The following is an 18,355-nucleotide window of genomic DNA, read 5'->3' as shown; positions in this document are numbered from 1 at the left end:
ATTATGACTTTTTTTTTTTATCACAGTGATTACATCAGTCAGGAGATCAGTATTCACAAGCATACCCCTTTTGCTTGTACCCTGCATAATATTGGTCTCCTGCTGCTGTTTCCTGCTAGAATACTGCATCAGCTAAGTGAAATGGATATGCAACCACTGTACTGTGCTAAACCACCCAGAAAGAGCAGCTTTTAGGAATACATTTGTCCTTGGCTTATATAAACAACCTTCAGCTCAAGAATAGAATTTGCATGTCTAATATCCAGAGGTAAGAGATGAGTAAAATCTGGATATGATGGTGGAAGATTTTATTTGATGTACATGCAAATATCTCAGTTTGAAAATATCTGCAGTCAGGTATTTTGTCAGTCTATGTCACCACAGTTAAGGAATGTTGTTGTTTCTCATGAAGGATGAGGGTGAGGCTGGAACTGTCCCAGAGGATGGGAATGCCTGTTCCTGCTGCTACTTAGGATTGACAGTAGATGCCCCCTTGGGGTTAGCCTGGCACTTGTGCATGCCCCTGTCCCTCCTTCTGTGACAGCAAAAGTGGGAAGAAAAGCAGGAGGGAGAAGTGCACAGCTGATCTCTGTTTTCTTCTGCCACAGGCAAGCACTGTAGCCTCTGAGTTCCACTCGCCTGATGCCCAAGGCCACCTTGCCTGCTGCTCTGACCTGGCTCTGCATTTCATTTACCCAGCTCAAACATAACACTCTTTCTTGCTCTCAAAATTAAAATTAATATTTGGTACAAATGAGAAGGCATGTTATTAGCACCAGACTTTGCATGAAGCAGGAAAGGGAATGAAATCTTGCGATTTCAATGAGGATCAACTGGGCAAGCTTGAGGCCATATTCCTGCACTTCAGGTCATCCCATTGACTTTCCTTATTTTCACCTTGTGTCAGGTTTCTTTTGTTTTGTTTTGTTTTGCAATTTCAATTCTTCTGTTTCTCTTCTGTCTCTTTGTTTCCCTTTCTTTCCTGATTTTAGGGATTTCAAAGGGAAAAATTTGGGCAAGTTTTGGTCCTTTTCTCTGTACTACATTTCATATTAGTACAATTGGTTGTAGTCACTCCATTTCAAATTTTTGGGATTTTTCAATTTCATTTTTGATTGACCATATCTCTTTTTTGGAGTGTTTGTTCATCTCTGTCCTCTGATTTCAAGATTTCATTCCCTTTCTTGAAAGGAAGAAGCTCTGAAAGACAATGAACAGAAAGAGAAATTATGTTGAAGTTTTGAAGTATCATAAAGTTTGATAACTATGCCTTCCTTTCTTTTTCTAGATATTTATTTTTACTAGAAATAGAATTTTCAGTGTAACTAACGTTGTTGTTTTTCTGAATGTTGTCCCTTCCTATTCTTATTTTTTCCCTGTATATTTTTAACTAGTTTTTATATTCTTTCATCAATATTTTTTTCTTTTATAAAAGAAAGCCTCAGATGTGTGCACTCTGATAGGTAAAGAGGGAAGCATAACATTTTTGAGACCTCTGCCTTATTGTAAGGAGGTTTGTGAGGTCATCATGGATTTAGCAGTGTGAAAGGGAACAGAGCTGATATATAGAAAAATTTTTGAGAGAATGATGTTCATGTGAGATAGCACTTACTTTCAATCTAATATATAATACCTTTATTCTGCACATAACACACAGTTGTATCTGAACACAGGGGATTCACCAATCCTGAGAATTTGAACTGGAAACAGCCTGAGATATACATCAGTTACATACAAGACCATTTTATATCCAGATGAGATGTGTCACCCTGCAGAGGGAGCCATTGTGTTATCAAGCCAAACAAGAGTCTTACATTTTCATTGCTGGAATTTGACTTTTTTTGCGTGTGTGTTCTTGTTAGGTCACTGGTTTTGTTTGTTTGTTTTATAGTGAGCTTGGATGGATGATTACAGATTTAATTTTCTTCAGTCTTTGCTACATTTTGCAGAAACTCATCACTTAAACCACTTGTCCTACCTAGAGATGACAATTACATGCTCAGTGTTTTCTCTACAAAGGAAACAAGATAGGAAAAGAGGTTCATCCTGTTCCAGAGTAGCATGGACAATGCTTAATTTGTATAAAATGCAGAATATCTTACAAGGGTACAAACTGTCCGAGCATTATATGTGGCTTTAGACTGCTCTGTGCAAATGGGAGCAGAACTCTGCTAAGAAAAAGAGAACAGAGTTTATTTTCATGGGAAAGAAGACTTACTGTCAGGGACAGTCTGATGTAACATGTACAGAAAAGGGATGGTTTTTTTGGATCAGAATTTAATTTGTTGATGATTCTAATTTTAATTATACTGTACCCCGACATTGCTAGGCTCCCCCCAAATCAGGAAGCTGCACTCCTGGTTGTTCTTTGCCAGTCTGCTAAGGTGACTGTGCCTGGCGTTGCCTCAGATGTTGGCAGTAGACACATGCTGAATTACAATTATGTTAGACAGTTCCTCTTGGGAAACTAAAGCTGTTCCATTTGTGTTGTATGTGGGCTGAACTGGAAGACATACAGCTAAGAGATTTTTAATTCCAAATAGAGGTTCAAGTGATGTTTTATGCTGCAGCACCTTACTAATTGAAAGTTAACACTCTACGTCATACTGTCAGATTGCACTGTTCAGTTAAAAAAGTTATTTTGCTTTCTTCCTAAGTAAATGTGCCACCAAATTAGGAACCCCACCCATTTCAGAACAATACAAGTCTGAAAAACATAGCAAGCAATTTTCACCATGCCTTTGTTTGTGGCACTTTTTCCTTTATTTTGGAGCCATTCAGCACCTATGAGCAAAATGTATCTGTGATCTGCAGGACTTTCTGTGTTATGACAAAAGTGTCTTTCTTAGAGTCAGTGTATGTCCAAGAGAGCTTCTATTCTTTTTACAAACATTATTTGCTCTAGTAAACTCAAATGCTGTGTTGCCTAGAAATAATTTTCCTATATTTTCCGGCTTATCCTTGTTCTTTTCCCAGTCCTTCTAAAGTTGTTTTTATAACCTTTTTGAAGCAGTCTCCACCGGCTCTTGTATACCCCTTTTTAGATAATACTGGAGAGTTATCTCCTCATTGCATTTTTCCCTTCTTAAGAAAAGAGAACATGCTTTAATTTTAAACCTTAATAATTTTTCCCAAACAGGTAGTGTTTTCAGTCCAGAGTTTTCAAATGTGTCTAAATTTTGGTCAGGTCATAATGAGACTTAGTGACTTATATTTCCCAGTTATACTTCCCAAATATAACTTGCCTAAAAATTAAGGAGAGGGATTTCTAATATTTTCTTACACTGAAGAATATATATTAAAGATTTGAAAAGTATGCTGGGGGATTAAAGATTTGAAAAATATGCTGGGGGAAGAGGAAGTACCAGCAGGATGGGGAGGCCAAGGCCAGGAATCAATATCACTGCTGCAAACTGTTCATCGTATTCCCTTCTTACCCAGTGAAGCACATGGTTCTCCTGGTTCCCTTTCTCCACTGAGTCACTTTCTGGCCCAGCTAAAATTAATTATTCATAAAGGCAGAATAAAGGGTTTTTTCCACATCCTTCTTGGACTGTACTTCAATTTATTGTATAAACATGGAAACCTCTTAACAGCAGTTTCACCTTCCTGTAAAACCCTGTGCTAGTACTTTAGTAAGTTTTGGCTTTATTTTCTCCTTAGCACACAAATGTCTTTCTAGGTCAGCCATCTCTACGCTACTTTAAATGGCCTTGGGAAAATATGACCATGCAAGCAAAACCTCTTGTCTTGGGTGCTTCAAGATGAGCTCATGATGATGCTCCTTCCCACTGCATCTCTGGAAGTCCTGGAAATAAAGGCAGTATTTTACTGACAGATCTGATAGATAGAAACTGCCTGCACTGATTTGAATGAAATTACACTGGTGTTCTGTCAAACCTGAGTGGTACAGACAATGATTTTACTCAATCCTTTGTTGCCCAAGCAGGCTGGTAGGAAGAACCAGCAAAGCTCTGGTCTCACCTAGTTCCCACAGAGGGGCTTGGGTATCGACTATCTACACAGTATTTTTGTAAAGTAGCAGTATTACTAAACAGAGTATTGGCTCACTTTGTCACTACAATTTCATTCTTTAAAAGCCAGCAAACCAACCAAACAAGCATGACTCTAGAGAGCCTTTCAGCTCATCTTGGAGCAGCTACATACATTTGAATAAATACCAGATTCTGAGAATTCCATTGCATGTATTGACTGAAAACTACGGATGGCAATGCTCATCAAAAATGCATGGCCTCAAGCTGCTCCACTAGGGTGCAGGTGTTCTGTAGGTCCAGTATCAAATTTATCATACCTGTGGATGTCTTGAATATCCTGAAGCATCTCAGATGCCAACAGGCATCTCTATGGGTGCAAAAGCCTGGAGAATTAGATCTCTGCTGCCTTCAATTAAAACCTATACATTTATCTCATACCTAAGCTCATACCACAAATTTTATGTGTCCATATATGGGTGTCTGAGTGTGGGCTTGAATTTTCCTCCACCTGGCTTTTAAAACAATGAGTCAGTCATATCACTTTGTGAGTTTTATAAAGGGCTTCTCTTTCCTTTCTTCCACTTACTTTCTTTCTTGAGCAGAATATTATGAACTTCACCTGGACACTTTCCTTCTCAGGCAGCTAATCAACTACCATGCAGGCTATCATATGTAATAATGCTTTATCCAGATGCATGATCTGGCCCAGTTTTTTGCAATTATCAGGTGGCTACCCAGCTCAAAGCAAGCCATTGTCTGGAATGTGCTCTGTGTGTGTATCGTGATTGTTGCTGGTTTCTCCTATGAGTTTGATACTAATGAATGCAGTTCCATTAAATGGTGTAATTTCCTTGAAATTATTGAAAAAGCATTGCATTGAAATATTTTTGGCTAGCACTACTTGAGAAGAATGTGACAAACAGAGGTCTTTCTGTCTTTTTTATAAATAAAAAGTCTTTAAACATGTTTATGCCATCCCAAGTCAGTAGGGATTTTTTTTTCATTTCAAAGTGAGCAGCTGCTGAAGTATTATGGGCTTCAGCAGGAGATATTTAATGCTAGTATAAAAGTAGCACTAGAGATCGAAGGAAACTGTTGAGAATATTACTCCTGAAACTATGTTCTAACTGAAATAGCTTTCCTTAGGAACATATAATTAACTTGAAAAAAACAATTCTAATTTCTCCAAAATGAGTAAAGCACTGTTAAAAATTTTTGTTCTTGAGAATCTTTCAAGTCCAGCGCTGTTTGTTCCTTCATACTTGTGGTAGTGTTCTGAATGTTAAACAGTTTTCAGCTTGGTTTTATCAGTTTGTTGGCAACTGGTGAAAAGGAGATGCAGAATGCTGCCAAATCAAGATTGTAGTAATTTGCGTGCATTTAGCATTCTGGGGAAACTAACTGCATGAGATGCAAGGTGAAAGGGACCCCAACATAAAGGTTCTCCAGTAGAATATACTTTGCATCCCAAAACATTGGGTGTCTGTATGGCTTCTCCATCACTGTACTACCTGATCACCCCAAATTATCCTCACATTTCTCTGCAGCAGGACAGTACAAAATCTCATACAAATAACCAAGCTGAAGACAGGCCCCACAGGAAAGTCTGTAGCAGCAGGAGTATATTTCTGTAGTTTAGTGAACCCTCCAATTCATGAAAAGACAATCACTACAATAGAGATCTGAACCACTTCTCTTACCAGGCAAGAAGATATTCTTACTGCTGCTAACAAAGAAGAAGAAATCAGTTCTTGATCAGAGCACCACAGGGGGGTGATTTTTCTGACGCAGTAAGTTATTGTCTTCCATTAAATAACTTGTAATCCCAAACTTCAATATTACTTTCCTGAGCAGCTATTTTAGGTTTCAAGAACATTTGAAAATTACATTTAATTCCAGTGCCTAATTATTTCTTTAATCTTCATTTTAAAAAGCTGTTGAGATACAGATCACAAAATGCTAACTATAAAATTTCCCAGGTCACTGCCTCTCTAGAATTCCTTTGCTGTTTCTAGAATGAGCAAAAATATTATGACTGCAAAATGGATTAAATATGCTAAAATATGTTTTTACTCCTACTGTCCAAGCAAACATGAAGATCACAAGACATAATGATTTAGCAGACATTTTTCCATGGCTTGATCAACTACTGACTTAACAAATGAATTCCTTTCAAATACAATGTAATAGGAATGTTGAACATTTCTTTATATCAGCTAATGATTTAGTTTCAGGGGACACTGGTAGACATAATGGCTATCTTTTTTCCACAGTGCAGCACAAAACAAGCCATTATCAAAATTCAAACCTTTAAGATGCTGAACATATAAAAGCTGGCTTTGTCTGTCTTGGAGACAGACATATACTTAATTCTGTGAAAACAGAGCACAGGGGTTGAATGCCTCCCCAGCTTGTTGTCATAGTCAGACTTCATCATCTGTCAGATTTCCCTACAAGCACCCTTACACTTGGCTCTCAGTATTACACTATACCCCTAACAGCAGCAAGATTTGGCAACTCATTAGTAAGAGGACAAATGTAAGTGCTTTGGGGATGAACACTTTGGTTTGTTTTTGTGTTGTGCCCATCATGGTTAATGTTGACCCTAAGCATTTGAAAGCTGACATTACAAACCGTGACATGTCTTATGGAAAGGAACAGTATTGGCATGCTCTTGCATTTATTATACATGAAATCTAGCTGAAGGAAATTTTGGCACCTGCAGTCACACCTCCAAATGGAAAAGAGATCCCCATGGAGACTGCTCAGACTGACCTTGGGTAATAAAACACCATTTCATGTTCATGGACATAAATCCAGCATGGAATTTTCTTGCTGGCAGTGCTAGTAGCACTGCTTCAGCTCATGCAGGCTTGATAAGCAGAAACGTTAAGAGGGAAAATAAATGTAGCGTAAAACAATGTGCTGCAAGTACTTGGATGAAGCAACCACCAAACAAAATCAAATAAGAGAGAGAAATCTGTCTGTAGCTGTAAAAAAGGTTTTGGCCTGGGCAAGGCCACAGGTGAGCAGTGAATTATGAAACATCAGAGCCATAGCTATGGCAGGGCAGATGGCATGTGACTGTAAAGGTGCTACCTAGGAATTAGGGAGGCAGGTCTGTGGCAGAGAGCTGGGCAGGAGGCGAAAGCAGGGCAAGCTTAGAGAATCTGGCAGGAATCTAAACCTACAGAAATAGCTTTCTTTTCCTGCCTCAGGCTATCTTTCTGAAAATGGGCTAACTGCTGATAGTGTAGATCCTTTGCTGATGATATACAGAAGCTATGTTTTAGCTGCCACTTTGCCAGAGATGTCACTCAGAAAACCCTGAAATCTGAACCAAAATTAAATAAGAAACTCTTTTTAACGTGAGCTGAGTGGTGATTAGTTGCTACAGTTCAGTTTGCTGAGTCAAAGGAGAATATATCTCACAGGTCATTTGGTTGATATCAACAGTGCTTGCTCACCACAGAAAAGGTTGAAGTCAGTGGGAGATGGGTGAAGGCAGTGCCCAAACAATTATTTAACAGATTAAATTTCTTTGATCATCTTTGGATTTTTTTTTAAATGAAGTTAAACTTTTCCTCCTCCCTCTCTTTTGCATTGGTTTTGTCAGCTGCTGTTGTTTACAGGAAGCATTAGGAGAGAAGCAAAGCTACAGACCCAGCAGAGTTCCTCAAGGTCAGCTATTATGAGGCTGTTGTCTACAAACAACAATGTGCACACGCTGTCAAGGTCCACAGGCTTTTCATTCCCAGCAACTGCAATTTTCTGTTAGTGGTAATTGGGAGGTAAATCAGGGCTTTATGACATCCAGCCACTGAATCTGTGTTTCACTTCTATTCTCTTTGGTTTGCATGAGCACTGAGAAGCAGTTAGTATGATTTTCATATTAGCTCATCTTAATGCTTAAGAGTGCTTGCATATCACAAAGGATCACTGGAATTCAAGGACAGAAAAACTACACCACAGACAAAGAAATGCCTGTTTTTGAGGCTTTAAACACAGTAACAATAAAATCAAATGAGAGAAAATTATATGAAGTACTGTGGCCTGTTGGTGACCCTTTCAAGAGAACAAATTAATAAAGATAAAACTCAAAGTCACTTGTAATAGCAAGCTCAGACCCATGCTGGTCTGAGCAATCATTTTGCAATAACATTATGGAGAAGTAGGGCTGCCCTTTCCTGCACTCTCTAGAGATGAGCAGAGCTGGCCACAGGGCAACCCCAGGGTTAACTTTGATGCAACAATCTCACTTGGAAATGCTAAATTGGTGCCTGACTATGATGACACAGGAGACAGAATAAAAACTTCAAGTGTCAACACATGTCCATATGTCTGGGCCTCTAAGCATGTTTAGTGTGTAATTTACCCACAAAGAAAGCTATGAGTGCTCTGTCTTTGCTTCTGGCTCTGCAGATGGGCCTTTGCTTTTCTTTCACCATCACAGTCCTTTGGCAGTATGTGACCTCTGACTAGCAATGATAACACTTTGCTGGCATATGCTATCTGTAACACATGAGATAAAAACACATGGCTGTTTTTGGCTTTTGGGTGCAATGCTCCCAGCTCATTCCAGTACCTCCATTCCTATCAGCATTTATATTCATGTCAGTGCTTCCTCTTTGACACTAGCAGGAGTGCATACTGTCCTGGATTTCCTTCCCAAACTGCAAAATGTCAGAACAGACTTTGCTTTCAAACCATAGTTACCTTGAGCAGAGACAAAGCAACCATGGCAAGTTTAAGCTGTAAAGGAATATAATAAGTGAGGAGTGTCTTCAGTTAAGAAACTTAAATAACTTTTTTCCAGTCTTGATTGCCTCTTGCTACCCCCAAAGACCATGATGAAACAGTTGTCTTCAAAGCCAAATTTGTGTTCTGGACTCATGCTGGGAGTTCAGCTTGTTAGATATGAGAAGATATTCTTCCAAAAGAATTACAGATTTTGCAGAGGTAAAAACCGGGACAGGTTCATACCTGATACAATTCCTTAAATACACACCAATGCTAGACCCAGTGTTTAAAAAATGCCTACTGGAAGATCAATAAAAAAATCTGATTTTACATTTTTTTTCATACTAGTGTCAACCTATGGTTAGTCTGCATTGCGCACTATAGGGTCATCTTCAGCTACAAAAGACTAATGAAGATGCCTGCCTTTAGTTCAGGAAATGCATCTTCTGGTTTCAGTGACAAAGCAGCTAAAAATTTAACCTGTTTCTTCAGTCCTCACTCTGAAAGTATTCTGTGGGAGACAGTTCCTGGCTTGGGGTTACAGTATTAAGAAACAGTGGTTTTTCCACTTTTTAATATTTTAAATATGCGGTGGAGGAGCATCCCTCAACTTATTTCTGTCAAGCAGAGGTGGCAGCTAAACCAAGAGGAATGGGCTGGCAGCTGTCAGAGGAGAGATGTTACACACAAGGCCTTCACAGGTAGCATTTTGCTGTCAGCTGCACCAGAGGTGTCATGGATTAAAGTGGCCTCCAGAGTGAATTCCCCTCCCTAAGCTAACTGGGCTGCTCAGCAGCATGGCTAAAATAAAATTTTGAAATCCTAAGCATGAAGTACTGTAAGCAGAGACCTACCTGGTTGCTCATGTTGTGAGAAGCAAAGGTGTCAGAAAGGAAAAAAATGGGACCCCGAGCTGGGGAAAGGGCCTGGAGAGACCATTTTGCCTCTCTTGCTGCTGCTGAGTGATCAGAAGGCAATTCAACAGCAACTGGTGGGTCCTTATTCGGGGGGGCTGAGGTAACTTAAACCCACCTGAGAGCTGTAGTGAAAGTATCCTGCTTTATTGATTAAAACATAGGTGAAATAAAATTAGTATATTTTTGAGGACATTGGAAGTTCCTAATGCCATCCTCAGTTTAACAGCATTTGCAAACATGATTTGCAGCACACGTGGCTACTTAGTCACTGCCATACTTTGCTCTCTTCTTTCCTCTGAAACAAAAAACCTCTATAAAAACTGGGTTTATGGCCTCTTTTGTGGGCAGTCTTGGTGTGTTAGGAAAGCATGTTACAGTGAAAAAAGCAGAGAGGTTTTGGGCTTGCGTATTTGTCCTCTGTAATTAAGTGTGGTGGGAGGCACAGAGCTGTCCAAGGACATGAGAGGCCAATTTCAGTGACAAGTTTTTGAATATATCTTAGCATAAAAAATTTCATTATCATTATCAAAACAGCTCTGTCTCTCAGAAATATTTAAGTCCATAACAGCTGCAAGCTACAAGTGCAATGTTTAGGAAGGGGAGAAAAGGAAATGTTGCTTGAATGTTGTTAATGTGCAGAGCTGTTTAATTAATTAGTGCTGGTATCTATTATCTATTTATCAACCTGACAGCTGCTTCCCTCATCTCCATCCCACTGTTTGTTGACACCCCATTTGCTTCTTCATTTCTGGAGAATGGAACATTAAGGCAGTAAAAACTGGTGTAAGATGTGACTGGTATGGGGATAGTGTAAATTAAATCTTTCATTGATTTTTCTTGAAAGGGAAGGTGACCCTACTCTGTGTGAAGCTGTAACCATGGCAGCAGATCTAGTCACTGGGAAAAAAATGATGCTGCTTTTATAGTGGGAGATGGAAATGGACATTTGAGCTGAATGTTTTCTAGCCCATGACTGGGAGCTGGAGACCTTTTCATTTGATAGGCTTTGACTTTGAAAATAGATTATGCTACTCTGTTTCTTGCAGAAAAGATGTCAGTGGGAAGAGACCACATGGTAATTGGGCTACACCAACACACAGAACTGAGGGACACTTGCATCAGAAGAAAGCCAAATCCCTGATGATAGTTTCCAGTAGCAGGTGTCAGGGACACAACAGTTGATATGTAGGGATCAGCTGCTACATAGATAAAGGGTCTTTACATCAATGGCTGCATAAAGGCACCTTTAAGCATTGATAAATGACTGTATGTAACCAGGAATTCAGGCCATAACAGCTATGGCACCCTGTAAATCTCTGAAGTCCTTTACAAAGAGGCAATTGTCCTTATTTCCTGGGAAAGGAGGCAGCAGGAATATTGAGCCAGCAAAAGGTCAGCTTGCTTGCCTAAGGCTGAAGAGAAAAATCTGCACTAAATCTAGTGCTGGGAAGCATGGTCTTCAAGTCTGTGCTCAGAGCGTTTCAGCTCCTATACCACTTGCCCCCACAGCTACCAGAGTGCTGTCCCAAGCTGTGCACCATGTGGTTAATTAGAGACCTCTGCCCTTCTTCCTAGTTACACAAAGAAACGTTGGCTTGGACTCCAGAAACAGAAACTTGTTCCACAGCAGCATTTTGATTCAAAACTAGTTTTGTAATCCCTGCTGTGCTACAGAACCATGGTAAAATTAAAAACACTTGGTCTTCTAAGGCCAGTTAAGAGAGACAGAGAGAGACACTTACATACAAACTGCTGCTTCTGCTTTTTTGGATGGCTGTACCTCCATAGACAAATTCTCTGCAGTAATACACATCCAATTGGAACTCAGAGGAAAAAAGAGAAAACAATAAGCAACTTCAAATGTACCATTGAAAATCCACCAGCATCAGGAATTCTGCCCGCTGACAGAGCCAGACATGCTGCATGCTTTACCCTGTAGGCTTTTTTATACAATATCTAAGGGTTCCCTTGTGAAATCCAAATATCTGATCCCAAACTTCCTTACCAGCTGTACAAAAGGCTGTGGCCTTCTTTGGAGACACATCAGGCACAAGACTTGCTGCAGAGGCCAGTCACATTTCCAGTGGAGCTGTTAAGAAATCTGTTTCTCAGGTGGTGAGTCTTTTTGCTCAGAAACAGAGACACCCCCCAGGGTTTCTATCTACAGCACTGTCCCCCTGGCCAAGCTAAGTGGGAAAGCAACTGTAAGCATGCAATTAAGGGAAAGGGAATTCACTTCAGTAGGCACAAAGGAATGTAAGAGTCTTCAAAAAAAGATTGGTTTGAGGATAATGATCAAAGGAGAGAATCAGAGGTCAGGAAAATAGGCAAGTGTGAAGGCTAGAGAATCAGAGGGTGGGAGAAAAAGGAATTAAAAAATATAGCAAACACTTTCATGATCTTGCTTGAAGATTTCAAAGGAGGAGAAGGATCACACTTCCTTCAGTGCTGGGTAGTTGCTGAAAGATTTCACTCAGATCCTCAGAAGATGCATTTTCCATCTTGACAGCTAACAAATGATTGTTCAGGCTGACTGGCAAGCCTCTTTTTCAATAGACTAATCTGCTGTTGGAATTTCTCTGACACCAATTTTTTTGAGTAGAAATTGGAAGAGAAACAAAAGAGACAAAAAAAGCGGATCTCTCTGCTTCCCTTTTTTCCACCTCATAACTAATTCTGATGCTGTGTAGGGAGTGTATGTGAATATATATCCATAATAGAAGATGGGAAAGGGTAAAGGGAAAACTGGCCACAGAAAGACAGGAAAAGAGAAAATAGCAGAACAGAATACTCAGTGGCAGGAGAACATCCACATAATACAGCAAATTAGAGGACATGAGAAGAAAATAAAGGGGGAAATAGGGAAAATGCTGATGCAGATCGACACATTTAGGATAGAAAATAGCAGATACAGATATAAGCAGTTAGTGGATGCATAAGGTGAAGCAAGATTTTTTGTCCCAAACTTCTATTTGGGCAGTAGATAAAACTTCAAATATTCTCTCAGTTTTAGCAAACAGTTTAAAAAAACCCTGTAACAAATATCTTTCAAATAAAAGCTTTAATGAATGTCTGTTGGTTGTTTTTCATAACCTAAGCAAAACTAGCAAAGCATATTTCTAAATGACTAAAGAAAAAATTGAAAAAGTTGTTGAAAGTCCTTTGCAAGATCAACTTTGTGTGATTCAGATTAGCATATTGAAAAGGCATAATCATACTCCCAGCAGGAGATGAAAATGTCCATTTTTGCAGAAATATTTGATTTTTGCTGTATTGTGTTCAGTTGCATATTATGCAACATTATGTCAGGTGTTTTTTAATTGTGAAGCCACATAATATGAAATACCTTCTAGTGGCATATGGTACCTGCATATTATTTATAAAATCCTCCTTTCACTTGGGAAAGGTGATATTAGTAACACACTGGAGGAGTTGCTTCAGTGCTGAGAGCTCAGAGTAGACACAGCTGAAAATCTGTCCTCTCCTCCCTTAATTCTGCCTTCCCCTTTCTTCTCTGCTTCAGTGTTAGGGTATCAAAATGCCAGGCAGAATATTCAGCAGCTAATAGGTGCAAGGATGAGCAAAATAAAATAACTAGGATCAGTGGGAGCAAGCTAACCTTATTCTGTCAGGAAAGATGTGAGTAGATGTATTAGTAGACAAAATAATGTTTGGTTGTGGATTAGGTGTACTGCCCTGAACTCACTGCAGTCATTTAGGGGAAAAAAAATATAAAAGTTAAAAACAGGCCACTGGCAGAAGGGAGGTTTTATTTTTCCCCAGGGCAAACTAGAAAATTCACACATACCTTCCTATAACTTGTTCTATAAGTTCTATAACTTCCTTTCTGTGACTGGGAGAACATCCAAATGGAAATGTTTTCATGGCAGGTATAATAAAAAAGTGGCTACTACCACTTTTTTAGTTTCATCTGACACCTCTGGGTACCAGTGGAGATCAACCAATAAAAATTACTTGTTCAAAGACAAGACATAAATTAATTAGATTGTCCTACTGGATGTCTGTCATCCTTGATTAAAAAAGTACACCCCTCAAGATGTCATAGCTGAAAAGCAGGAACCACCCAAAAATTCCACTATGCAACAAAACACCTTGGGATCCATTCTACAAAGTCAGTAAAAATGACCTCATGAATCTCCTTCTGAAGCAAATTGAGATTTCAGCAAGTAAACTGATAGACATCTCTAGTTCTGTTGGCTCAGGAATGATGTTTACTTTCCTACCTGCATCTGGTCTCCCGCATCAGACAAGACAGATGACTACAGTGTATAAGCTTTTTCCCACACAGTCTCTGGAACAGATTGGGATCTCTAGACAGCGATGCACATTGGGAACAGAGGAGCTGCCCAACAGATGGCTTGGGATTCGAGCTAGTTCAAAACCAGTTTAGGAATAAAGGAGTTGATGGGACTTGCATTTAGTTGAGAAATGGAATTTTAAAATCTCCTGGATCACCACACTGCTTCCAAATGTTGGCCTCAAACCTAGTTCTATCGAGGATACAGGGTGAGCTAAGAATATTCAGTGGAACTGTGTGGGTGTAAAACCATTTCCAGTTTTTACAGCTATTTAGATTACTGGGGAAGGTGCTGTATTTCTGACTGTTTGACTTGTACATAGAGCTCATGGATTTCAAGTCAAGCACAGCATTTTGAGACCAGAGTTGCTGAACCAAATAGGCAGAAGGATCTGGTCACAGACAAAGCTTGCAAAGGCATTGAAAAGCAAGTTAATTTGGTAAACATGCAGAAAGGTTTTAGAAGAAAATCTTCAGAAATTTTCAGGAGTTTTCAGATTACTCTAGAAAAGCTTTGGCTAGAACCCCCATTATTTTTATTTGGAATTTAATTTCCACACACAGGAAGACCACAACACTAAATGAGAAGATTAAAAGGTGAACTCTGAGGAAAAAAAGGTAGGATCCATCTGAAAGAAAGCAAACATCTAGACCAAAATGCTGACGGCAGTTGTCTTTGAGCTGGGGACAAAGTAAATGTGACCCACAGCAACTTGACACGAAAAAAAAGAATCTTCTAGACAGAGATACTTTTTTTAAAAGTATCTTTCTGTCCTGGAAAGTATATAAGATTTATCACTAGATAGGAATGGAGTCAGACTAGCAACTCAGACAATTTTCAGAAAATACCTCAGCAAGGACAGTCCCTTCCGAGTGGGGAGCAGCAGCATGCCAGTGGCATCCATGGAGGCATTACCAAGGACAACACCCAGACAAACGTGCTTAGAAATTCCAGGGCAGCAGCACTGGACTGCTGAACAGCCCAGCAGGGCAAGGATGCTGTGCCCCACTGCTGGGGAATTGTGGCTGTTCCTCAGAGGAGCAGGCAGCTTTGCTAGGCTGTTATTCCAGGGATGTGTGAGGATGGGATGGTGATGTTGCTGGGGATGGAGAGTAAGTCCTGAGTTCATGTGGCAGAGGGTGTATAGGTCCAGGATTGCATGGCTCCTTTGTAGCATTATCTGGCTTATCTTCTCATCCTGGAAATGAAATGCTTTCATTTCCAGAAGCATTTGTGCCTACAGCCAAGAACCTTGCTTAGAAGTTGACCTAACAGTAACAAAAAAAATTAAAAATCTGGAGGACACAAGGATAGGTGGCCTGAAGTATCATCAGCAAGAAGCTTCCTTGAATCACATTAAACTCATCATTCTGTAAATTATTAAGCATTGAAGAAACATAACCCCTTGACTTTTATAATTTTATAATTTTTCTACTACTTCGAATCTAAGTAATAAAAATAAGTGCAAGGATTTTTTACATGCCATTACAGGATGTGATACTGTACTTTTTGAAAACAGTTACATCTGTTTCTAATTTACACTTAAGCTTTTTTATACAGTGAAGAGGGGCCTTAAAGGGTGTCATTTATACACACACACACTTCAAAGGTCCTTTACATTGCCAGTGTACCAAACAAAGCCATGGCAGCCTCCATGAAAGAGGAAATTGGACACGGTTTCTCTACAAATGAACTTCATGGCAGATCTGCAGCCAGCACTGAGGTGGAAGGGCACCTGGACAGTTGAGGAGTAGGAATACTATGTAGACCAGTGTCCATGAAGCTTTGTCCTTTAGCACACAGCTGTCCTCTCCTTCCCTCTCTCCTCTCCTCTGCTGCTCATACATCTGCTGCAGCACAGAAATCTCACAGCTAAAAGAAAGAGAAGATGGAAAAAATTATTTTATCATGATTTCATGTGATCCCCTGGGTAGGTAAAAATAAAGTTGTTAAACTGGTGACCATGCATGAATCTCACAGAACTGACAGCACCAACTCCTCTGTGCTTTTAGCAGAGCTAAAAATAAGCAATATGATATTGGCATGAGATTTCATAAGACTGTGTTCCCCTGATGACAAAGAAATGACCTAGCACCACCCATCCCAGTGCCAGATCAGGATATGGCATTGAAAAAACTACATCAAGAACAAAAAGAACTGACAGGGAGCCTTTCAACAAAATCTTTTGAGGAGATTTCACTGGGGAGAGCAGGAGACTGAGTGGTTAGTGTGAGGCTAGGAGCAGCAGGAGACAGGATGCAGTGTTCTATAGTGAGAGCAGACATGCCCCCTTCTCCCCTCCTTCTTCCCCTCCACAGACAGAGCCAAGGTATTTTGTTTTAAATCTGGACTCTGAATCTGATATCCAAGAGACTGCTCTGGTTTCAGCGTCAATGACTGTACTCAGACAGCACTAATGATCACTCTCACTATCCTGCCTTTCTTCCTGCTTCCCCACAACACTCTAAACATATCTTGAGACATATCTTTTCTTCTGGCTTCACTCTAGAATCAAAATCTCTGCATTTGTCATCAAACAGAACTATCACATTCTGGCCAATGACAGTGAGAAGGAAAATGTGGTGAACAAGATCTGTTCCACTGTGTAACCTCAGAGGAAAATTATTTTTCAACAAACACTTTAGTAGTATGAGGACTGAGAGAGGTAGTAAAAATCACTCACAGTCAAGAAATAAAGGGGTCCTCTCTGAGCAGAATTACATCTCTGCAACCTTTTTGCCTTCAGAAGAGTTTCACAAGATGGGCTGGGAGAAGTTCTGACCCAAGCAGACTTTCCATAAGTGAAATCTGCTAACAGAAGTGTCTATTAGATTGATCATGCAAAAGCACTTCATGATTACTTTTGCTTTTCTAGCCCACAGTCATGAGTAATTTCTCATTTCCTTCCTCCTTTCTTCTTCAGGATGTTACAAGACAGAGCAGATTGCCAAGAGAGCAAATGAAGGGATGGCACCATGAGCAGCTGTCAAGCTTGGATTCTTGGAGAAGAACAGTCTGATCACCAGCAAAGCCCACAGAAATATTTGGCTTTGAGTCATTTTCCCAAGCACCATGGGGAACAGAAAAAGGGAGGGGGATAGTAGTGAAGGAGATTATTTTAATCCCTGTTTAATTTTGCTGTACATGGACATCTTTAATTTGGCGTTGAGTTTTTCATGCACAAAACATAAAGAAGTCTAAAATGATAAGTATGAATCAGATATTTCCCAAATGCTCAAAGGATATTGCTCAGTTTGAGTAGATCACTGCATCATGACAAAGCTGTAACTATCTTTTATAGTTTGAATGCACAGTTACCTCAAAAGGAGAGTTATTCCCATGCCAGATTAAGTCATGGGCATACTTAAGCCCATGCTTAAAAACTTAAACAGCCTGTTCATTATGGAAATTTTGCTACTTGGATCAGGACTGCCTTCCTAATTTATTTCTGTAAGCTTCACCTATATGATTTGTTAATTTCTTTCAGCTTTTGCCTTTGATACCTGTTTTGTATTTCCAAAGGCTCTTAAGAGATCGGTGTGGTCTCATGGCTGCTGTTGCTGGTCTGACACACTTCTGTCTGTTTAGTACAGACAGAAGAGATATTTTCAATGATCTTTCTAACAGCAATATAAGTTGTTTCAATGCTGGTATGATACCAAGCATGTGAAGTGGCAACTTTCCAGTTTTTGTAGGAGCTGGCAGCTAGTATACTCCTTAATAGAACAGCAACATATTTCTCTTTCAGATTTGCTGTTTCTAAATGTCACTCTTGTATTGTTGATTTATAGAGATCTTTTCTTGTCAGACCCAACCAGAGCAGTAGATATATATGAAATAGACATTATATACTCCAAAAATTATGCTTTTCCCCTTGAAAAAAAATTGATTGAATCAAAAATAATGAGAAAGCCTTGTAAAATTTGTCTCCTTTTAGGCCATTTTATAAAGTAAATCAAATGGTTGGATCTCTTTGAAAGACAAGTCTTCTAATTTTATGCTGAACATTGCACAGTGCACTGAAGAATAAGGACAAATGGTTGCTAACTGACAAACACTCTTGACCATATATTTAGTTCCTGGAAGAGATTGTAATTTCACTGCCTAATTTGATAAATTTGAATGAATAATGCATCTGTACTGTTCACTGAAAGGTATGTTCAGATTTCTCCTCTAATATTTCACTTGAACATTCTAATACCCTCCAAACCTGCATAAAGTGGGAAAAAATCTATTAATAAAAGTACTGCAAATGAGATTTTAATTGGACAGAGCCAGGAAAGACAGTCAGTTGCTCAGCAGTCTTACCCTGTTATCTCTCGTGAAGAAAGAGACAGAATTTGGTGGTCACTCTTAAAAAATCAGTATTTGAGGGGCAAAGTTC

The sequence above is a fragment of the Molothrus aeneus genome, chromosome 3, assembly GCF_037042795.1.
Source record: "Molothrus aeneus isolate 106 chromosome 3, BPBGC_Maene_1.0, whole genome shotgun sequence".
Lineage (NCBI taxonomy): Eukaryota > Metazoa > Chordata > Aves > Passeriformes > Icteridae > Molothrus > Molothrus aeneus.
Note: the sequence above shows the minus strand (reverse complement) of the source record.